Raw genomic sequence first — 24,147 nt, 5'->3', positions numbered from 1 at the left:
TCGGGGATTCGGACATCGGGCAGAACAGTGAGTTCTCTCTAGATTTCTCCAGAAGGAGACTTTGGGGATGATCTGCACCCCAGAGTGTCACAAGTCACAAGTCCTGTAAAAATTGCCATCTTTGGTGTCAGGTCCTTGAATCTGTCTCCTCTCCAGCTTCCCTTGTACTGGATCTCCTGTGTTTGTTTATCTCTTGATTACTGTTTCTGCCATTGTTTCTTCCTCCTGACACTGAGTAACAGCATTGACCACATTTCAGTTCTCTGTCCATTGCTCTTTGCTTGACTATCCTTCTGGGCTGCTGACTCCTAAACAGGAGTAGAGTGGTTAAGAGCTTGAACTCCTGAGTCCTAATGGCCTGGGTTTGAATCCCCTACCACTTTCTTTGTTGCTGTTTGTGTTGTTTGTTTTTATTTATTTATTTTTGGCTGCATCTAGTCTTAGTTGCCCTGAGGCATATAAGATCTTAGTTCCTGGACCAGGGATTGAACCCATGCCTCCTGCAGTGGGGGTACAGAGGCCTAACCACTGGACCACCAGGGAAGTACCTCCCAACCCCACTTCATAGTTGCGTGAACTTGGGAAAGTTACTTGAATTTTTGAGCCTCAATTCCTTGGCTGTGAAATGGGGATAATACAGGTCCCTTCCTAACAGCGTTGATGTGAAGATCACTGGGCAAGCACACATGAAGTGCTTACCCCTGCACACGGAAAGGACTCGATAAATGGCAGGTATTATCAGCCTTACCCTTGTTCTCTTTCCTAACATCACCAGCTAGTCTCTTCCATTGGATGTCCTGCTGTGACCTCAGGTCTTCCGGTCAGAATTTGCAGGAGCCACTGGTTGAAAAGATGCAGCTGGAGGAGGGGGAAGCTGAAAAAGAGGAGTGGTCTCGTCAGATCCTCAAAGGAATTCTGACCTAGCTTCAGCCAGGCTCAAGCAGATAAGACTGAAGAACAGTTCCCCTGTAACCCTCCAAAAGCTGGCTGATTCTTGGAATCTGGGAGAACAGGCAGGGCTGCCTTTAAGAAAGCAAATGAATCCAGCCTTTAAGAAAAAAAAAAAAGCCCCGGGGGTGGTGAGAGGAAAAGCTGCAGGATCAGTGGAGCTTCGGGGTGGGTGTGAAAGGTGAGAACAACACCCTCAGGGCGCTGAGCCGGCTTAGGCTGGGGCCTCCCTCCAGAGCTGGGGCTCCGCAGCACAGAAGCCAGAGGCACTCCTGTTTTTAGCTGAGCTGTTGCACGTCCCCTTTGCCACCCTGTGAACCCTCCTCATTAAGCTCTTGTGTGGAACAGGGTGTACGGCTTTCACATGCCCCTCAGCCTGGCTCCCACCTCCCTCTCTGCTGCTTGGGTGGCGGGATTTCTACCAGCAAGAAAGTGGTAAGGGGCAGTGCCCCACTCCAACTTGGTCTAGAACCAGAACTGGGGTCGTGGGCGGGAAGAGGAACCTCACTGAGAGCCCTTTGCTCTGAGGCAGAAGGACAAGTAGTTAAGAGCTCTGGGCCTGAAGCAGAATGCACCCCTCTTTGAATGCCATTTCTGCCATGGCTATCTTTGTGATCCCAGGCAAGTTGTTTAACCTCTATGCTTCATCTGTACAATAGGGATGATAATTGCTCACTTGCTCAAACATGTCCAACTCTTTGTGACCCTTTGGACCGTAGCCAGCCAGACTCCTCTGTCCATGGGAGTTTTGACTCAAGAATACTGGAGTGGGTTGCCACTTGCTCCTCTACTTCCCAACCCAGGGGTTGAACCTGCATCTCCTGTATTGCAAGAGGATTCTTAGCCTCTGGGCCATTGGTGAAGACAGGGATGATAATAGGCCTAGCTAATAGTTGTGAGTTTTAGTAAGGTAATGCAGGTCAAGCATGAAGCTTAGTCCACTTAGACCACCTGGAACCAAGGGTCCCATCCTTGTAGACAGTCTTCCCCATCCCCCCCCCCCCCCCACTCTACCCTATCTGTGTTGTCCTCTATTTACATGTGTGTCTCTGCTATCGGACTATGAGCTCTAGTAGGTCAGCAACAGAATTGTATGAATCTGTGCCCTTGGCGCCCTGCTTTGTAAATACATTTATTGTTGGAAGGAAGTGGTAAAACAATATAGAAGATCAAGATTCTCTGGTCTCAGAGTCCCATCATTTCACCACAAATAGAGGGCCTACATCAGTCACTGTCCTGGGGGCTGGGGATTCCACAAAGAATGGAACAGGATGAGCTCCAGGCCTCATGGTGTGAACTGCCCAGGGAGTGATAGACATTAAACATATAACAAAAATGATGATATATTACAACTGGAGCATTGCTAGTAAGAAGCCAGAGCTGCTATGAGAGTATCAGAGCAGAGACTACATTTGAGGGTGGTAATGGAGAATCAGGAAGTTTCCTGGATGATGTAACAAGTAAACTGAAGCCCTAATAATGGGCAGCCTGGGTTGAAGTGGAAGGTGGAAAATAGCCTTCCAAGCACAGGAAACAGCATGTGCAAAGGTCCTGAGGTGCAAGGGAGCTAGGCTGCTGTACAGAAGTTAATGACTAGAGCCTAGGATGGAGTGGTCAGTGGCTTCTCCAAGGCCACAGAGCTTGGAGCATGGATTATGCAGAACTTGGTAGGTTACGATGAGAATCTAAGCCTTTATCCTGATGATAATAGCTAACATTTATTCAATTTTATGTATATTTGTACTGAATAGAGCACTTTATGTGTGTTTTCTCATTTACTTTTCACAGTCCCCCAGGAGGCTGGTGATATTATTCCCATTTTACAGATGATGAAACCCTGGCTCAGAGGTTAACTTGTTCAAGGTCATCCAGTTGGCAATGATTGACATGGGATTTGAACCATCAGGATGCCAATGCCTGCCCTCTTAATCCCTGCGTGGCCCAACCTATGGGCTAAACGTTGTCTTCTATCCGTGCGCTTCATTCTCAAAGCCTACATTTTATTCTCAGCATGTCCCCAGTCCTTCTCCCGGGAACTGGAGGAACTCACGCAGAGGCTCGCCCAGATGAGATGAGCTCCCTGGCGGTGGGCCGGACTGCGGGTAGGGGCGGGCACCCAGCCGCCTCTGCGCAGGCCTCCTCCACCCACGTAAGGGGTCGGGGCGCGGGCGCCTGGAGTCGTGGAGCGCGGCCGCAGTGCGGTGGGCTACCGTTGCCGCGGTGGCTGTGAAATCTGGAGGTACTGGACCCCAGAGAGCCGCGGGGGTGTGGGGAAGGAGGGGCGCCCCTCCGCGTCCTGCCGAGGGCCCTCTCTCCCGGCGATGCCCCCCGTAGTCCGGATCACGTTCCCTTCCAGCCTTGAGGGAGAAAACAGCGTTCATTTCTGATTAAAAAACGACTGTTTTAAAAATGGGTTTCATTCTTTCTCTCTGTCCTCTCCCAGGGCTAGAAAGGGACGGAAAGCGACAACGAGAATCCATTCCAAATGAGCAGCCAAGAGGAGACGCGGCAGCTCCCAGATGTTGATGTTTCGTTTTTTGACATAAATCTTTGCACTCATATGGGAGTTTTCATTGATTCATGTTTCCATCTGCTGAATTTCCTTTTATTTATTTAATACGGCTTTTTGGGGAAGTCTTGCTCCGAAGCTCTGGAGGAGCATAAACTGTGCCCACCGCTGTACCCTTCCCCCCTCCTCCAAACCTTGCCTGCCAGAAGGAAGGGAGTGAGTGGCACCCCGTGGAGAAGGCAGCGGCAGGTCCTCTTCTGGGGGGGGGGCGGGGGCGGGGCAGGAGCCCTAGGCCCCATTAACATAGCTGTTGCCCTGCTTGGTGCCTGCAAACCCGACAAAGAAACGGCAGGAGAGACTCCAATCTGTTCCTTCTCCCTCCTGCCCACCCACAGTACTGCCCTCCCTTCACGCCGAGACACTTACTCTCCATATAACAGTGGATGTCTGCATTAAACATATTAAAGAGTATCTCTTCCTCCCCCCCACCTCCGCCCCTGCACACCCCACACCAGTAGTGATTCTTAGAGCTTCACTTCTAGAGTCAGACTGCCTGAGTCTGAATCCTGACTTCACTTTGTATAGTGAATTCTTGAGCACCTTAACTACTCTAAGCCTCTAAAATGAGCCTGTAAAATGGGGATGATTATTGTTTCTTCCTCAGATACAGTTACATTTTACACTGATGCTGAGGGTAGTTAAGAGATTTGCCTGACTAGCTTGGAGCCAGGAAACATTCCTATGTCTTTCTGATCCTCACCCTGTTCACTCCCAACTCTTGCCCCACTGTTCCTCCAGGTTTCTCAGGATAGGCCATTTGCAGCAGAAAGGGGACACCCTCTTTTCCATGAGGCAGAAGAAAAGATTAGTAGTTATGGTTCAGGATGTCTGACATCTTAGAACAATATCCCTCTAACCTTAGAACACAGGCCCAGATTTGGGCAGCACCTACAGGGGATCTCATCCTGTCTTCTACCTAATCCATACAGACTTCCCCACAGATAGAGAAAACTCACTTCCTTATAGCCCCTTCTATTTGAGGGTGCCTCTAGGTATCAGGAAACCCACAGACCCTTGAATGGGACTATTTGAATGTAACAAATCATGATTTCCACAGACCAAATGCCTTAAGACCCCTTGTTGCTAAGACCCAAGGCTGTATCTCTGTCCTGAGTAGAAGGGAGGGATTACTCAGTGTGAGATTTTTCTGTAGCACATCCTTTGGGAAGCACATTCCTTCCCTATGTATATTCCATCCAGTCCAAGTTTCTCTGCATGTGCTCTGTGGGGCTCTCCCTGCAGGGCAGGACATGGCTACATATCTGGGACTCTGTGACTGATTGGTTCTAAGCTCACTCTGTAGGTGCACATGTCCTTAACTCTTCATCCACAAAGGCTGTTTTTGGAAACTCCCTTATATGATAAATAGAAATGTTTGATGTCTCTGTATGTGCTCAGTGCCTTACAGGAAGTAAGTCCTCAAAATATTATTAGAGAGAATGAGATGGTATAGGAGGGCACTTCTGTTCACTTTGCTCAGCAACTACCTGAAAGTGAAAGTCACTCAGACGAGTCTGACTCTTTACAACTCCATGGACTGTATAGTTCATGGAATTCTCCAGGCCAGAATACTGAACTGGGTAGCCGTTCCCTTCTCCAGGAGATCTTCCCAACCCAGGGATCAAACCCAGGTCTCCCGCATTGCAGGCGGATTCTTTACCAGCTGAGCCACCAGGGAAGCCCAAGAATACAGGAGTGGGTAGCCTATTCCTTCTCCAGTGGATCATCATGATCCAGGAATCGAACCGGGGTCTCCTGCATTGCAAGAGGATTCTTTAGCAACTGAGCTATCAGGCAGGCCTTCCCTCCACCCCCCGAGGCCCCCATTACCCTCTTCTTGAACTGAAACCTACTACTTGGTTACATAATTTATCCTTGAGATTGCCATGAGATAGAAAAGAAGAGGAACATTATAAGTAAGGTAAGCAAGGAAGAAACAACTCTAGAAATAATGGGGGGAGGGGAGGCAATACACTGATGACGAGGCTAATTATCCACCAAAATCCATCTTCCCCTTCTTCCATGGTAATAGATTTGAGCTGGGATATGTCTGTCTAGTCAGTCTATATTTTCCACCATCCATCACAGCTAGGTATAGCCAGGTGACTAAGAAGTGATATAGAGCACTTTCAAGACAAATTCATAAAACCTTACATGTACATAAAATATTTATTTATTTATTCATTTGGCTGTGCTTGGTCTTAGTTGCAGCACACGGAATCTTTGATCTTCGTTGTTGCATTTGGGATCTGTAGCTGCAGCATGCAAACTCTTAGCTGTGGCATAGGGAATCTAGCTGCTTGATCAGGGATTGAACCTGGGCCCCCTGAACTGTGAGTGTGGAGTCTTAGCCACTGGACCAGTAGGGCTTACACATGATTCCACTCTCTCACCAGCTGGATCTCGAACATGGCAGCAATCTGGCCTCAACCATCTATTTCATGACAAAGTCCTAGAGTAACCTTGATTTCTTAATGGCTTGTGGAACAGAACTGCTTACTGATCTGAAACATTCCCTTCAGACCATTATTTGAGAGATTTACATTTTAAACTACTGAGTTATTACTGGCTTTCCAGTTACAGCAGTTGAGTATACCTTAATTAGAGCAGAGGGTAGGTAGTGAGCTGGTTAAGAGCCTGATCTTCAAAGTCAGATTGACGTGGTATAAATCCTAGCTCCCCTCCACTTGGAACCAGTGATCCTGAGCTACTGATGAATATCCATGTCCTCACCAGTAACATGAGAGGGATAAACACAACACTAAACACAACCACTTTGAAAAACAATCTTTGGGCTTGTTCATTACAGCTAAAGATACTCATATTCTATGATGCAGCAATTCCATTACTAATTATATATGTGTGCTAGAGAATTATGGGCCCATGTACACCTGAACTCATATACAAGAGTGCCTGTGTGGTCCAAAAAGGAGAAACAACCCCAATGTCCATCTATAATGAATGGAAATATAAATTGTGGTATTTCATATAGTGGAATATATACCAATGAATACCAGTTAACTTCAGATATATAAAACAACATAAATGAATTCCACATAGATTCATGATAAGAAAAAACCTTTTGAGGATATATATTGTATTATTCCATTCATGTATAGTTTTAAAAGAAACAAAAGAAAATTATACGATTTAGTAGTGCATATGCTAAGTCGCTTCAGACATGTTCAACCCTTTGCAATCCAATGGACTATATATACGGCCTGCCAGGCTCCTCTGCCCATGGGATTCTCTAGGCAAGAATACTGGAGTGGATTACCATGCCCTTCTCCAGGGGATCTTCCCAACCCACGTCTCTTATGTCTCCTGCATTGGCAGGCAGGTTCTTTACTACTAGTGCCACCTGGGAAGCCCTAGGAATGCATACATGGGTAATAAAACTATAAAGAAAAACAAGGGAATGTTTGCCCCAGATATATGTGATAATAATACATGGTATACCGATGTTATAATATTGTTATTATATTAATATATTATAGGGGACAAGTATGTGTCAAGCAGTTCATATACATGTTTTAGACATCTTCTGTGTATCTGTTACATTTTACAATTAAGCTTCTAAAGCATCACATACCTGGTAGGGTGCTGTGAGAACTGAATGGGGTAATGCACATAAGTATTAAGCTCTGTTTCCTAGTGTACAGTATGTGCTCAAAGGAAGTGACTTTTTTCATGTTGAGGGAAATATTGGGGGCCTTGGAGAAATGCCACGTATGTAATTAGCCAGTAATAAAAATTTTAAACGCTCTGGTTTTTCCTTTGAGACACACTGTCTTCCTATTTTTGTGATATCTGGTATGTAAATATAAGTCTGTGGGGGGTGGTGGTTGGTGATTTAGGGTTAATTGACAGTCATAAGCTTAGTGCAGAGCTGGGAAACTTCACTCGCCCCCTCAGAGAAGACACAGAGGGGAGGGTAACCCTAGGGAGCCTGGATGGGAGGGGTAACAGCAGTGAGGAGAAAACTGCATTTTGCAGGCCTCATCTGAGAGGTCTAGGCGTGAGGCTCTGGCTAGTTCCTGGGGTATCTCACCTACACCTTCTGGGTTGCATCATGCTTCCTGCAGTGTGGTGAGGTGTCAGAAGTCTGCACAGGTGACAGGAGGATGGCTCAGGCCCAGCTGAGTGACAGCGAGGGAAGCCATTCTGCTGACGGTGTGCTCTAAGACACTGTGGAGGCAGCCAAGAACAAGAGCAGTCACCCAGCCAAAAGGCACTGGGATCAGCCAGGAGGCTGGGAAAACCTGGCCAAGTCTTCCAGCCAAGAGATGCCAACAGAGGTGTGTACCCCTAGATACCACATCTGAGGGTCCCGGAACTGAAACTGCTGTCCCTAGTCTTGGCCAGGAGCTCCCTAGCTGTGTGCCTTCCCATGGGGACCCCAATCTGGGTCCTGGGGAAGGCCTTTCCCAACCAGAGTCTGCTGGTTTCCACACCAGGGAGGATACACTTCATCACGCAGTGAAACTCATGGAGAGAAGGGAGTTGAAACCTTGGATGCACTGCATAGACTGTGGGTTCTTGAGCCAGAGACTCTTTAGGATTTCCCTCTTTTATTCTGACCCTTTCTAGTTAATCCAGTTCAGTAACTCCATTCACCTGATATTGCTCAAGTGCATGTAACATCCAGGCAATTTTACTAAATGCTGGGAATATTATGGTATAAGGAAGACAGGGGTTCTGGCCTCAGGGAATTTGCAGGCTGGGGGAAAGAGCTGAGAAAAAATAATTCCAGTTATGAAGTACGTTACTAAGATTATGGCATCCGGTCCCATCAGTTCAGTTCAGTCACTCAGTCGTGTCTGACTCTTTGCGACCCCATGGACTGCAGCACACTAGGCCTCCCTATCCATCACCACCCCCCGGAGTTTACTCAAACTCATGTCCATTGAGTCAGTGATGCCACCCAACCACCTCATCCTCTGCCGTCCCCTTCTCCTCCCGCCTTCAATCTTTCCCAGCATCAAGGTCTTTTCAAATGAGTCAGCTCTTCGCATCAGTGGCCAAAGTATTGGAGTTTCAGCTTCAACATCAGTCCTTCCAAAGAATATTCAGGACTGATTTTCTTTAGGATGGAATGGTTGCATCTCCTTGCAGTCCAAGGGACTCTCAAGTGTCTTCTCCAACACCACAGTTCAAAAGCATCAATTCTTCGGTGCTCAGCTTTCTTTATAGTCCAACTCGCACATCCATAAATGACTACTGGAAAACTATAGCCTTGACTAGACAGACCTTTGTTGGCAAAGTAATGTCTCTGATTTTTAATATGCTGTCTAGGTTGGTCATAACTTTTCTTCCAAGGAGTAAGCGTCTTTTAATTTCATGGCTGCAGTCACCATCTGCAGTGATTTTGGAGCCCCCCAAAATAAAGTCTTCCACTGTTTCCACTGTTTCCCCATCTATTTGCCATGAAGTGATGGGACTGGATGCCATGATCTTAGTTTTCTGAATGTTAAGTTTAAGCCAACTTTTTCACTCTCCTCTTTTACTTTCATCATTTCATGGCAAATAGATGGGGAAAAAGTGGAAACAGTGACAGATTTTATTATCTTAGGCTCCAAAATTACTGTGGACAGTGATTGTAGTCACGAAATTAAAAGAGGCTTGCTCCTTGGAAGAAAAGCTATGACAAACCTAGACAGTGTATTAAAAAGCAGAGACATCACTTCGCCAACAAAGGTCCGTATAGTCAAAGCTATGGTTTTTCCAGTAGTCATGTATGATGTGAGAGCTGGACCATAAAGAAGGCTGAGTGCCGAAGAACTGATGTTTTCTAATTATGGTGCTGAATAAGACTCTTCAGAGTCCCTTAAACAGCAAGGAGATCAAACCAGTCAATCCTAAAGAAAATCAACCCTGAATATTTATTGGAAGGACTGATGCTGAAGCTGAAGCTCCAATTCTTTGCCCACCTGATGAGAAGAGCTGACTCATTGAAAAAGATCCTGATTCTGGGAAAGATCAAGGGCAAGAGGAGAAGGGGGCGGCAGAGAATCAGATGGTTAGATAGCATCACTGGCTCAATGGACACGAGTTTGCGCAAACTCTGGGAGATAGTGAAGGAGAGGAAAGCCTGGCATGCCACAGTTTGTAGGGTCAGAAGAGTCTGACATGACTTAGCCACTTAACAATGAAGCAATGAACAAAAGGAGAAGCTTAGGTCCAGTGGGAAAGTATCAACAGGAGACTTAAGACGGTTTAGTGCTGTTTCTCAAAATATATACCTGTACCTGCATCAGGCATCTAAGGTCTTTGCAGAAAATTCAGATTCCTGGGCCTCATACCAGATCTACTGAGTCAAAGACTCTGAAGGTGGGGCCAGGAATCTGCTTTTTTCTTCACTGGAGCAAAATTTACATAACAAACAATAGCTTTAAAAGTATACATTTCAGTGGCATTTAGCATGTTCACAACGTGGTGCAATCATAACTTCTATTTAGTTCCAAAACATTTTCATCACCCATCAAGCAGTCATTCCTCATGTTCCCCTCCCCGCATCTCTTGGCAAACACTAACCTGCTTTCCATGGATTTACCTATCTTGGATATTTTATGTGAATGAAATTATACACATATGAATGACATATAACACTTTGTGCCTGTTTTCTTCAACTTGTAATATTCCTGAGGTTCATTCATGTTGTGGCATATGCCGGCACCTCATTTCCTCTTATTGACAAATAATGTTCCATTATACAAATATACTATATTTTGTTTGTCCATTCATCCATCGATGGGCATTTGGATTGTTTCCACCTTTTGGCTATTGTGAATATTGTCGCTGTGAACATACATGCACAAGTATTTGAGTATCTGTTTTCAGTTTTCTTGGGTATATACCTAGAAGTGGAATTGTTGGGTCACATGCTAATTCTATATTTAGCTTTTTAGGGAACCACCAAACTGTTTTCCACAGTGGCTGCACAATTTCACATGCTCACCAGAAATGTACAGGGGCTCCAAGGTCATCACATCCTTGCCAACAGTTGTTTTTGGTTTTGGTGAGTTCGTTTGTTTGTTTGCTCTGTTTTGTTTTACTACAGCCATCCTAGAGGATGTAAAGTGGTATCTCATTGTGGTTTTGATTTCCATTTCCCTGACTAATGATGTTGAGCATCTTTTCATGTACTTATTGGCTACTTGAACAATCTTCTTTGGAGAAATGTCTATTCAAGCCCTTTGCTCATTTTTAAATTGGGTTATTTGTCTTTTTGTCGCTGAGTTGTAAGAGTTTGATGTAGAACCTTATTGGATATATAACTTGCAAAATGTCTTTCCACTTTCTTAATGGTGTCTTTCGATGCACAAAAGCTTTAAATTCAATGATGTCCAATATGTCCATTTTTTCTTTTGTTACTTGTGTTTTTGGTGTCACATTTAAGACCATTGCCAAATCCAGGTCATGAAAATTTGCTGTTATGCATTCTCACAGTGTAATAGTTTTAGCTCTTATATTCAGCCCTTTGATCCACACTGAGTTAATCTTTATATATAGTGTAAAGTAGGGGTCCAGCTTCTCTTCCTCTCTTCCCTCTTCTCCTCGTTCTTTTTGCATAAGGATCTCTGGTTTTTTTCTGCACCAAGTTTGAAGAAACTATTCTTTCTCCATAAAATATTCTTGGCATTCTTGCCAAAACTTAATTAACTGTAGATATATGAGTCTATTTCTGAACTTCCAATTCTATTCCATTGATCTATATGTCTATCTTTATGCCAGTACCACACTATTTTAATTATTGTAGCTTTATGGTAAGTTTTGAAATCAGGAAATGTGAATTCCCCAACTCTGTTCTTTTTCAAGATTATTTTGGCTAATCAGGGTCCCTTGCAATTCCATATGAATTTTAGGGTCAGCTTTTCCATTTCTTCACTGAGTCAAAAGCTCTGAAGATGGGGCCCATGAATCTGCTATCTGAATTTTTTAAATTGTGGTAAAATATACATAACATAAAATTTACCAAAAAAAAAAAAAATTACCATTAACTTTTTAAAGTGCATGGTTCAACAGTGTTAAGTATATTCACATTGCTGTGCAACCTCTCTCCAAAATTTTTTCATCTTGCAAAACAAACTCTATACACATTAAAAAAAAAACTCCAGTTTCCTCTTTTTCAAGCTCCTAGAAACCCTATTATATTTTCCATCTGTACAAATTTGACTACTCTAAATACCTCGCATACATGGAATCATACAGTATTCATTGTTTTGTCACTGATTTATTTCACTGAGCAGTAAGGTCCTCGAGTCTCATCCATATTGTAGTATATGTCAAAATTTCCTTCCTTTTTAAGGCCGAGTAATATTCCATTGCATGTATATACTACATTTTGTTTAATGATTCATCCATCAAGGAACATTTGGACTGCTTCCATTGTGAATGGTGCTGCTGTGAACATGGATGTATAAATATCTCTTTGAGACCCTGTTTTGAATTCTTTCAGGGTTATACCCAGAATTGGAATTGGTGGAACATGGTAATTCTATTTTAAGTTTTTAAGGAACTGTCATACTATTTTCCAAAGTGGCTGTACCATTTTACACTCCTACCAACAGTGCACAAGTGTTTCAGTTTCTCCACATCCTAGCCAGCGCTTATTACTCTCGCTCTCTTTTTAATAGCATGTGGTGTTATCTCATTATGCTGTGACTTGCATCGGAATCTTCTTTTTAATAAACTTTTTAATTAATATTTTAGAATAATCTTAGATTTACAGCAAAGTTGCAAAGAGAGTAGAGAGTTCCTGTGTGTCTCTCATTCAGCTTCAGTTTCTCATGATGCTTCATCTTACATTACCATGGTACTTTGTCAGACTGAGAATCTGCTTTGTAATAAGCCGTACTCACACACACACACACACACACACACACACACTGATTCTTACATGCACTAAAGTTTGAGAGCCATTGATCTAGGGTCAGGAAAGTCCTTCCAGGGAGATACATTTCAGCTGTTAGTTGACAGATGCATATAAGAGAGTAAAGGGGATGGGGTGTGATCCAGGCAGAGGGAACAAACTGTGCCAAAGCCTGGGGGTAATAAAGAACTTGCAGCGTTCGAGGATAATCATAATAGCAATAATAGTAATTTATTGACACTTACCATATGCCAAGCACTGGTAAGCACTTTCGAACATTATTTTACTTAATTTTTCACAACAGTCCTATAAAGTGGGAAATGTTACCATCTCCATTTTATAGAAGAGGTGACTGAGACTTGAAAGAGAGAAGTAGCTTGCCCAAGGCCACCTAACTATAAAGTGGCAAAGGCAGAGTCTGAACTCAGCTCTCTTTTCCAATTCCTTTTCTCCCATCAGGCCCGAGGAAAGCTTCACCACCTACTTGCAGCAAGAAGCAAAGCACTGAACATGTGTCTTCCCCCCACCAACCCCGGCTTTACTCTTCCCACCTTCTTTCCCAGGCTACTCAACCTTCAGGGCTCCAGAGAGGCCTTTTCTTCCAAAACTGTTCCCTATTACTCTCCCTCATTGTATTGGTATTTGAACGAGTGAATGAATACAAATAAGTATCATTAGCAACAGTTTGCACTTATTCATGTGTGTATCTTTAATGTTTCTCTCTCCTGTTATCATACAAAACCACATGAAGGCAAGGATTCAGACTGTTTGGTTCTTCTAGTACCTGTAGGTGCTTACTAAGCATTTATTGAATAAAGGAAGAAAGGAACTCAATGAGCATTTTTTGGATGTTGAATGAGTGATTTTTATTTTTGAGAAAATCAAATGGAGTTGTCGGATGTCATTTAAAACATTAACCATAGATTCCCCTCTCTGTCCAGCAAAACCCTCAACCTCACTTCTCCAAAACCTACCACACCCTATAGAAAGTGCCAATGGTTTTGATTAATCAGAAAGAGATACAGGAGAACTTGGTCTGACCTAAGAAACATCTCTGTTACGTTTGGGAAGTTCAAGTCCTGAAATGGGGATGGGAAGTCTATTCAAGAATATTCTCAAAAAGAAAACAGAACATCATCTTAACAGCCTCAGAAAGTCAACTGCCTACAAGGAGGGAAAGGGATAAGTGACCTCCCCCACCTTTTCTGTCTCTAGGATTCTGCTTTCCAACATAGCATCAGAGAGCTAGCAGAGTGACCAGGCTGCAGGTGAAGGCATAATTGCTCTTCACCTCCCTTGGCTTCCCCAGTGTTAAATTAGCTTTATGTCAATACCACACCCGCAGCTGGGATGAATTATTGAAGCTCATTCACTGCAAAGGGCCTAGGTTCCACTTGCTTTATGGGATGGAGGTGAAGGTGAGCGTATTATTTCTGCTTGCCTTGTGGTCAGTACATTTTTGGTCCATGAATATGAAAGGACTCGGCCCTGACCAGCAGATAATCCTAGCCTCTGCATCTCATGAGATCAGTGGAGACAGGCATAATGGGAGAGGAGGAACACAGGAACATGCCTGCCAGCCCCAGACTCTTAGTTATCACAATGGACACTGGTCCCAAGCACCTATTCACATCCACATAAGCATGTACAGTCAGCATTCATACACATATAGGTGTATGCAGACATTCAAAGTCTCAATAAAGGTATGCCCACTCACCAGGGGCTTCCCCCAAGGCTCAGCAGGTGAAGAATCTGCCTGCAATGCAGGAGACACAGGAGATGCCGGTTCTATCCCTGGGTCTGGAAGATCCCCTGGAGGAAGAAATGGCAACTCACTCCAATATTCTTACATGGAAAATTCCATGGACTAAAGAGCCTGGCAGGCTACAGTCCATGGGGTTGCAAAGAGTTGGACACAACTGAGCACATGGCATTCACCAAGGGCCCAAGAACAAAAATAAGGAGGATGCCGATGCTCTAAATATCAATTTTCTAAAAGACTGTGCAAATTTTAAAGCCTCTCCTCCCCCTCCACCTTCAATACCAATGCTTCGCTAGCAGGGCTGCTTAGTCTGGCCCTGACACTTGGCAGAGATGGATGATCTGGGATATCCAAGGTCAAGGGTATGGGGTTTAACTGATGGGGGCTCCTATGTGCATGCAGGGGAAGTTTTCCTTCTTGGTTCTCCTGCAACTCCCCCATGAGTTGGCGTATCCGTGGATTTAAAGATATGTTTCTGCTGCGTGGCCCAGATGTCAAAATTATTAGTTATAGCTCTGCATTTATTCATACACACCTGCACTTACATTCACAGTGTCAAACATGCATTTACATTCCAACACAGAACGCATACCCAGAGATAGGCTTCCTGGCCACATGGTGTGGTTCGAAGGCTGCTGAGAAGGCCTCCTGACCCTATCAGCTGGCCACATGTCTCTCAAAAATCCCACCATTAAATATTTATCCCTTTGGGAGTCCCCAGTCAAGAATCAAATACCTCTGGTCAAGGCAACACACCATAAAGTTATCATCTAACATTTTGGCAGGAACTCCCTTTGCCCAGGGCACTTCCCCCTGCGTGGCTGGCTGACTGTTACTCATTCTTCAGGTCTGATCTGGACTTTTCTGCCCGCTCCCTCTTTCTCTAGACTAACAAGGGAGGTTAAGTTCCTCCATCATCCACTCTCATTACTCTCTGTCATTTTCCTTAGATGCATCACTATAACTGTAATTAAATGATTATTTGTGTCATTATAGTTGCATAGTTTGTGACTGCAATAAAACTGAGAGCTCCAGTAGGTTAGGGGCTGTCTTTCTTTCTGATCTTCACTGTACCCCCAGTGCCTAACATGTTGCCTGGTACATAGTAGATGTTCAATAAAATTTAAATGAAGTTGGAGGGTTTGAGGAAAGGAAAGGAGAAAAGGGGGCACAAAAGGTCAGAGCAGATAATTCCAAACTTTTAAAATCCTGGGCCTGTGAATATCACTAGTCTTGCCTTTCCTAACCTGCCAGAGTGACATCAGGTCCACTTCCCCGGGTGATGTTAAGATGTCTGAATGGGTCCACACAGGGACAGCACTAGGATTTAAGGTGACAGAGACTTCTCAGCTGGAAGAAACAAGCTTGAGGGGCATCCTGCCTCATCTGGCTCCCCACTTTTCCCAATCGTGACTAAGAACTCATACTTCTAGAGCAAGCCTTGTATGAGGAAGTCCTCTTCTAGATGTCTCCTGATAAATAAAATGGAAGATGTTTGTGGCTGAGAATGTACGACGATAATAATAGCAAAATACTAACAGCTGGCATTTACTGAAAGCTTACTATGTGCCAAGAACTGAATCAAGCACTTAACAACAGTTACATATATAATTATTTCAATTAGTTCTCCAACCATCTTGAGAGGCAAGTATGTATTATTGTTCCAGATGGGGAACAAGCTCAGAGAGATTATGTCATTGGCCCAAGGTCACCTAAGGCCAAACTAGGAAGCAGTTGAGTCAGGACAGGACTCTAGAGGCCAATTTTTTACCCATCGGGATATACTACCTTCCATTTTAAGCTCTTTTCATACTGTTCATGGGGTTCTCAAGGCAAGAATACTGAAGTAGAATAAAAAAAAAAAAAAAGAATACTGAAGTGGTTTGCCATTCCCTTCTCCAGTGGACCATGGACTCCAAGGAGATCAAACCAGTCAATCCGAAAGAAAATCAACTCTAAATATTCACTGGAAGGACTGATGTCAAAGCGCCAATATTTTAGCCACCTGATGTGAAGAGCCGACTCACTGGAAAAGACTCTGATGCTGGGAAATATTGAGGGCAAGAGGAGAAGGGGGCAGCAGAGGATGAGATGGTTAGATAGCATCACTAACTCAATGAACATAAGTTTGAGCAAACTCAGGGAGATAGTGAAGGACAGGGAAGCCTGGTGTGCTGCAGTTCATGAGGTCACAAAGAGTCAGATACAACTTAGTGACTGAACAACAATTTTAAGTCCATGAGGAAATACCAGCCTACCCCTTATCCTTAGACTTTCATACTTACTCGGAAGATAGAAACTGACACCATTTATAAACTTGGGATTTATTTGGGACCTTGTCCTAGAAGCACCTAGACTCAGCTCCTGGTTCCTAGAGTCAAAGAACAGGAAAGATGCCAAAACATCTGGAATTGCAGGAGGAAGCAGATACATACTGCTGGAAGGTGCCAGTTGCTGGATATTCCCCAGGAAAACATGCCCAGGTTCAGGGCCTCCTGCTTGAAAGTCAGGCTCATTTTAGCCTCCCCTCTGGACTTCTCTTCTCCCAGTGGTGATCCTGAGGGCTTATTTTAGACTGATGGTTTGAGGTAAGTGACAGATGAGCCACACAGGGTCACAGAAACCCAAACCAGCCAGTATGAGAGAGGATCTACTATAGAGTATGGGCTCTGTTTTCTTGGGATATCATTTAGGGTCCTGGATTACTGTGTAGAGACCTGTCTAGAAAATGAGAACTATTGTGGACACTGGGTCATGGTCTCTTTTTTCCCTACCTCTCCCTCATGCGTTCACCTCAGTTTTATTCCTCCAGTGATTAGCAGAGCCTGAGCTCCAAAGTAGGTCTGGACTCAGTTTAAGACCATTAAGGTCCCAGACCCCATGTGGCTGAAATTTGGTCTGTCACAGATACTTTCTGGCTCATCTTTTTAGCCTGCATTGATCCTGGTGTTTTCTCCTCTAGTCTGTCAACTGCTAAAGGGCAAGGTCCAAATTAGGGCTGAATAGGGTCAGTGGGCATGCATCCTCTACTATTACTTTCTTCTACTGTGTTCTAGAGACTAGAAAGCTAGACTACATTTCCTTGACTCCCTTACAGTTAAGTGCACTTGTGTGACTGGAAGGCAGAAAAGTAGAAAAGGCCTTCTTTCTACTATTTTGGGCTTTCTGCTGGTAAGCAGGATTCTGGAGAGGTGCAGTTCTCCTGCAATAGTTATTCCAGCTTCCTGGTCTCTTCTTCCTAATTCCTAGATGGCAAACTTTGGCAGTGTGTTCTTTAATTCAATAGTTCCAATGGTGGCTTTTTGAGTCCCCATTTCTGATTATGGAATATGTCCTAGCCCTCTTGGTACAGCTTCTAGGAGTCCATTCCACAAGTCTTTTAAAATATTTTTGTAAGGACTCAATTCCCTATATTAAATTCCATTCAGTTTAAAACACCTAGAGTAGTTTCTGTTTCCTGCATTGAATCAAGCTCTCAAAGAGTTGTGGAATGACTTCTTGGACAAACTGGTCAGTATAATGAAGGGTAAGTAGGAAACCAGTTGAGCAAAAATAAAAATACACTATCATAAATCAGCTTCTGTTACTGACAACCAGTAGGCTTTCCCAATTAGATTATAACAAAGATAGAGGCGGGGCAGAGTAGGTAGATAGTAGGAAAAGAAATAGACATATTTCAAGGGCTGTAAGGCTTATACAAAGGGGATAGAAGGCAAATAAGTACACAGTTCAAATGTGTGAGTTCAGAAGTCTGTTACAGATCCACCACTGAATGCACACTGTGTGTGTGTGATCCTTAGATACAAACACACACGTGCACACACACACACACACACACACACACACACAGCATGACTTGGGATTCTCTCTCCTAGCTTGAAAATTCAGCCCCTTTTATTTAGTATGATGGCCCCAAATGAGATGGAGAATCATATAGAAGATAAAAGATGTGTGTGTGTGAGTGTGTGTGTGTGTGTGTGTGTGTGTGTGTGTGTGTGTGTTAGGAGGATAACAATCAAGGTGAAGTGATAAGACTGCAGAGAAAGAATGAAGTAGGAATAATGAAGGAAGAGCTGGAAGTACGTGGGAGAGTAAACTGGGAGTGAACTTAAATTGAAAAGAGGAAAGAAGGCGAATTAAGGGGTACTTAAGGGGAGATAAGCAAGAAAACCAACCTCCTCACTCCTGAATAACTTGATTTCTTTTGCACAGTGCCTGGAAAATATCAGGCATTAGATATACATTTACTAAACTGAAGAAAAAAGTTAGGAAGGATGGGGGAGGCAGGATCACACAGGATGGGGTATGTGCACACTTATAACCACTAATGTTTATCAAGTTTTACCATGAGCCAGGCACTCTCCTAAGCATTTGACATGCATTATGGATTTAAATACACAAAGCTCTCTATGAGGCAGCTGTTAAAGTATCTCCATTTTATAGATGAAGAAACTGAGGCTCAGACAGTTTAACTCATCCAAGATCACACAGATAGCAATTGGCAGAGTTAGGACTTGAATCCTGACTTGTCTGACTTCAAAACCAGTGTTTCTCACCACCACATTATATGTATTCCTGTTTGAGTCAAAGGTAGGTCCACCACGCCCCACCCCCTTGTATAAGTTCAGAGGGCACACAAAGGGGCATGTTCCCAGACCTGGTCTATCAGAGAGGAGAGGGCTGGCAAAGGAGGATAGGGAAAGCAGCTGGGGCCAGGCCAGGTTCCCTATCTGGGGAGGGACCATATTAAAGCCTCATCTTCAACAACACACAGAAAAACAATTTGAAACTTAATCATCTCCCAGAATTATGATCCCTCCCCGCAGCAGGGAGCACATTAGCAGAGCTGGGAAATGATAATTCAGCAGCCCCCAACCCAGCAGGGAGGGAAAGAGAGGAGGAGGGTGGAGAGAGTTAGGAAAACAGAAACAGAGGCAAGGCAGAGATGGGGGGAAGGGAAGCAGGGCCTGACCTCTCCCAGTTTTTTCTTTAACTCTATCAGAGACAGCATTCCAGGGGAGTGGCCCGGTGGGACTTGACCCTTCAATTCTCCTCAGATAGGGCAGGAGTCAAGTTGCTCCTTGGGTCAGTTCTCAGCACCCATGGATGCCCATGTCCAGAGCTGCACCCATGCTCACCCAGGCTAGGTGTGGTTTGCAGTGTTAGCCTAGGTGGAGGAGAACGCCCAAGCTCCCAGCCAGCTCAGTCTGGCCCTGAGCCCCTTCTGGTGTGACGGCACCTAGGCGAATCGTTAGTCTGTCAGGAACCGAGGTGCTGGACAGCTCCCAGCCCCAGAAATATTTTTCCCGAGAGAGAGCCAGAGGGTTGGGGCGAGGCTTCTACCCCAAACCGCGGCAATTCCCACCCTTAGGAGAAGCGCGAAGGCTGCCGGGAGCAGTGGGGGAGAGGGCTTGGGGTCGTGAAGGGGTCCCTATGGAGATGTGGTGGGGACCTGGAGACTGGAGCCCTGGGGGCAACTTCTCCAGACACATTCCTTCCTTCTGAGTCGAGACCCCCCACTGCCTCCACCACCCCCTGCCAGGGACAATGGTGCCTTCAGCCCCCAGAGATGAATGGGGCCTTTCAGAGCCGCACGCCACGGGGTCAGCAGCGGCCACCGGGTCCCAGGGCTGCCCAGCCTTCAGAGCACAGAGTCACTGGTCTGGGATGATTGCGTAGCTCTTGGGGGAGGGAAGGTATCCTATGATCCTGGTCTTAGACTAAGACTGGTGCCTCCTGGGAAAGAGAATCATCCCAGATCAGAAAGTTCTTGGTAAAGAAGGGTTTTAGGGGTGTGGGGAAAGAGGAACTCCCCTTCTGTGTGCCAGGTGAGGAGACAGTTGTGTGCCTCCTTGGGAGGCAACAGAGAAAGCTGTGTAGGGACAGAACCTACAAAGATTCTCTCTCCCCTCTCCAAATCAAGGTCCCCCCTCCCTTTGGATGGGGCAGCTTCCTCCTCTCAGTGCCCAGGTCCCTTCTTCTAGGGCTGTCCCTGAGGTCTGGTCCCTCGTCCCTGCTCCTGTCTCCCCTCCCCATCTCACACTGCACAGACTATCTGGTTTCTATGGAAACAGGCCCAGGAAGGCTCTGCCAGGAGGCCAAGGCCACTACTGCTCTTGGTGGGGAGAGGGCTATAGGAATTGAACATAAGGAGCAGAAGGTGAGTTCTAGCTCTCAGAGGTGGACAAAGACCTGTTGGGAGTGAGATTTTCACTTCTGGAGGGGCACGAAGAAGAGAAGCCAGAAATATAATTTTGTGATGTGACTCAGGCAGAGTTGAAGAGTGCCTTCTTGTTGCTCCAGCTCTTAGTGCTCTAGAAATCTAGACAAGCCCCGTCAGAGGGGAAATTAGTGGGTGAAGAAGTGAAACAGGTAGTACCAAGAGTTTTGCCCCGCCTTTTCCACCTGAGGCTCTACTGTTCTACCCCTCCTGGGGACATGCCCACTTGAGAGAAGGAAGTCCCCAGGAAACTAGAATGCTATTGGGGGGAAATCAGAGTGAGTGTGGGTATTCAGGGCTGTTCAGGAATTTCCCGTAGGCAACTGGAGCTGGAGGTGGCCAGAGCCTAGGAGTGTCAGGTGCTTTTGTGGCATCTCTCCTCGTATCTCCGTTGAAGAGTTGGGGGTGGTCTGGAGGCTGCAGCTTCCTCCCCTCTATCCAACCTGTCCGGATGCTGAGGCATGAAAAGAAGAGAGTGGAGGTGGGCAAGCAGGGGTTGGGAGGAGAGAAAGTAAAAGAAGCCTGAGGAAGGAGGGAGGGCCAGAAGAGGGCTGGGTGGAGTAGTGCAGATGTGAGGGCAGGGAAGGAGCTTCTTAGAGGTTTGACTCAGCTCCTGGGAAGTGAACCCCAGTCCTCACATCTTCTCAATACCTCTTGGGCAGGGACCATTGGAAATCTCAGAGTCCTGGGAGAATTTGTTGGGGGAGATTCCCTTGGGAAGGGGCCTCCGAGGTTATCAGAAGGTTTGGCAAAGCTTCCCTGGGGAAGAAAAAGGGTCCCTTGGGAGCCTAGAGTTTCCTGGACTTGAGCCATTGGCTCTCCCTTGGCCGGAGCCCCCAGAACAGTCGTTTTGGTGTTTGCTTATTTTGGTTATTTTTTGATCAGATATTTTGGCGCTGTGCAAACTGCCTCCTGTTGCCATGGCAGCCGTGACAGAGGCTGAGGCACCGTGAGAAAAATACCAAAATTAATGAGTGAGCAAAAGTGCAGCCGAGAGAAAAACAAGGTTAAAAAAAGAGTTAAAACAGTAATGAAAACAGGCTTCCCAGCTTCACAGCAAAGCAGCTGCTGAAGCCTCCCAGAGCAGCAGCCCCCGCCTAGCTTTGGGCTCCTGGCATCTCCCAGACCTCAAGGCAGAACTCACTCGCTTTCCCCCACCCAGCCAGCCTCAGACGCAACAGCCACTCGGGAGCCGTCCCAAGTACAACAGTAGATCAGCTCCAAGAGAAGATCAGCTCCCATCTCAGGTAGCATCCTGCCTTCCAGAACAGCTTCCCGGGGAACAGCTTCTCATCTCCTAGGCAACGGAGTCTGGGCTCCATCCCCCACACAAGAGTGGTCCAGCTATATTACCAGGAAATGGCCTCCCAGCTACATTTGAGCTTCAGAGCTATGGCTGCAGGCATAACAGCATCCCAGCTAGAGTCCTGCACACAGTAATAGACCAGCCACAAGCCTGGGCAACAGCATCTTAGCTATAGCCAATCCCCAGTATGCTGTCATCACAGCTATAGTTTCAGGACCAATAGCATCCCAGCTACAGTCCTATACACAACAGTAGCTCTGCTCTCATCCCAGGTAACAACATTCCTCTCAGGTACAGGCTCCTAGCAACAGCCTCTCATCTCCTAGGACCTAAGCAATGGATCCAGTTACAGTTCTACCTACGTCATATGAACAGAGAACAGATTCTCAGCTATAGCCAGTCTCAGGTATGCCAGCCTCATATCTTCAGCTTCAAGGCTTACAGCATTTCAGTTACAGCCCTCCTTTCCACATGAACACATACAACAGCCTCTCTGATAATCAGATTGTTTTGGCGATAGCCTAGGCACACCAGCATCATAGCATCACAACAGTGTTCCAGCTGCTATCAGTGGCAACAATTTTTTTGTGTTACTATACCAGGATCTACACCATCCTAACTTTCTTAGTCACAGTCCATCCCAGGCACATACATATCACAGCAAGAGCCTTAGGCCCCAAGCATCCCAACCACTCCCACACCAAGCATCACCCAGGGTCCAATTCCCAGCCATAGTCTCAGTTGGAATCTCAGGCACCATCAGTTTAGAACTTGACCCCATATCCTACTTGACCCCATATCCTACTTGTCAGTCAGGTCCTCTTCCCAGTTTGGTATGGGGCCAGGAACCTGGCTTCTCTCCTCAAATGTAACCTCCCAGTCTCTGCCCTTTGCCTGCCTTCCTTCTTTGGGAAAACAGCCTCCTCCTCATTTCTACACTGTCCCATGCTCAGATCCCCCAGAGTGCCCAGCCTGGCAGCGGGTTAGAAAGGGATAGAGAGCAGGGAGAAGAGTAGACACACCCTGGCCTTGCGCTGGCCCAGTTCTGCTCCCACCACTTGGTGCAGGATTTGGGCTTGATGGTGGTAGAGTAGGGAGGACGGAGGAGAACATCTGGGAGATTAGCATTTCCTGCCCAGCTCTGCGGCTGCCTATCTTGCTCAGCCCTGAGCAAGGGAGGAGAACAGAGGAGCCTTTGAATGGCTCCCAGCAAGCAGACCGGGGAGGGTTTGCTGCAGCGGGCAGCAGGCACATGCTGGGGGCAGGGAAGCTGGGGCAGCTCCTCTGTGGAAGATTTCTTGTCTCTGGGTCACTGATTCCTCCTATGGAGCTGTGCTCAGTGATGGGGAGAGTGTGAGTTTCGCAAGGGACAGAAAGAAATCACCTAAAGGGCAGATTTGCCTACCACTAGCTCACCCCATCTCCCACCCAGAGCCCCCGACCTGGGATTCTAGGGCTGAAGGCCAGAGGTGCAGACTAGAGCAGGACCCAGGGCAGAAAGGGAGTCCGATGGAGAGGGGGGCTGCTCTCGGAGAGATCTTGGCCAGCCCTTAGCTGGCCTGAGAGCCCACCCTTACCCTGAGGAGTGCTCCACCAAAAATCCAGGTGTCAGAAGGGGAGGTGCTAGAGGAAAGAGACAAGGGGTAGAAAGTGATAGGGATGGGAAAATGGGGGTGAATAGGGAGGAGGAGTCAGAGGCCAAGGCAAATAGAGACTCAGATATCAGTCATCCCGTATTAGACCTTTCCACAGCCAATGCCAGGTCTTTCCAGGAACACAGTCTTTGTCACTCTTCTGACCTTCAACCCTCTGCGTTGGCTTATCCATGGCGAAAGGCTGGAGGTCGTATTGGATTGGGGTACTTAAGAGCCTTGAGTACCAAACCCTGGGCGAAGGAAAAGGAATTCCCAGGCCGCTCAGCCACCTCTAGATGGCGCCAGAGAGCCAAAACTGAGTGGGAGAAACTGAGTTATCGAGTGTGTGAGACACTGCGTGTGACACCGTGTGTGAGTCGGTGTGAGTGTAACAGAGAGTGTGGCACTGCGAGGGCGCGTGACACAGGCCGTGACACCGCGCGGCTTCGCGGGGTAGGGGCCCGTGTGACTCAGTGTGAATATGTTTGTCACCGGTAAAGGTGTTGGGGCCACAGCTCCATGCCGCCCAGAGGACAGGTGATTGGGGGACCCTCTTAACAGCCCGAGCTTAGGCGCGTCACCTCATCCTCACACTTGTATATTTCCCCAGTCCTCATTCTAGCGGAGCCTCCGGGTCCCATTACCCTCCCCCCTCCACGGCCCCTCCGTAGCCCCACCCCCAAGACTTGCTGCGGCCACCGACGCTGACCGCTCTGCGGCTTCGGCCAGAGGGGGAGGGGTGGACTTCCCCAGAGCGCAGTGGGAAGGGAGGGCCACTCGGGGTGCTCTGGGGGTCTGGGCAGGAAGAAGGTGGATCTGGAGGAGCAGATGCCCAG

General features: G+C 46.3%; 1 protein-coding gene across 4 annotated transcripts in view; it reads right to left on the bottom strand.

The window, feature by feature from the left end:
- Window positions 1-24,147, bottom strand: part of DELE1 (DAP3 binding cell death enhancer 1) — a 46,909-nt gene that overhangs the window by 20,219 nt on the left and 2,543 nt on the right. For all 4 annotated transcript variants that reach the window (XM_020902869.2, XM_070465541.1, XM_070465542.1 and 1 more), the window contains exon 2: window positions 749-874. The gene's annotated coding sequence lies outside the window, so the exon portion shown is untranslated. The remainder of the gene's footprint in view (window positions 1-748; window positions 875-24,147) is intronic.

Source organism: Odocoileus virginianus, chromosome 3 (assembly GCF_023699985.2).
Source record: "Odocoileus virginianus isolate 20LAN1187 ecotype Illinois chromosome 3, Ovbor_1.2, whole genome shotgun sequence".
In the NCBI taxonomy this organism is placed as follows: Eukaryota; Metazoa; Chordata; class Mammalia; order Artiodactyla; family Cervidae; genus Odocoileus; species Odocoileus virginianus.
The sequence above is the reverse complement of the archived record's forward strand: the minus strand, read 5'-3'. Positions and strand labels throughout refer to the sequence as shown.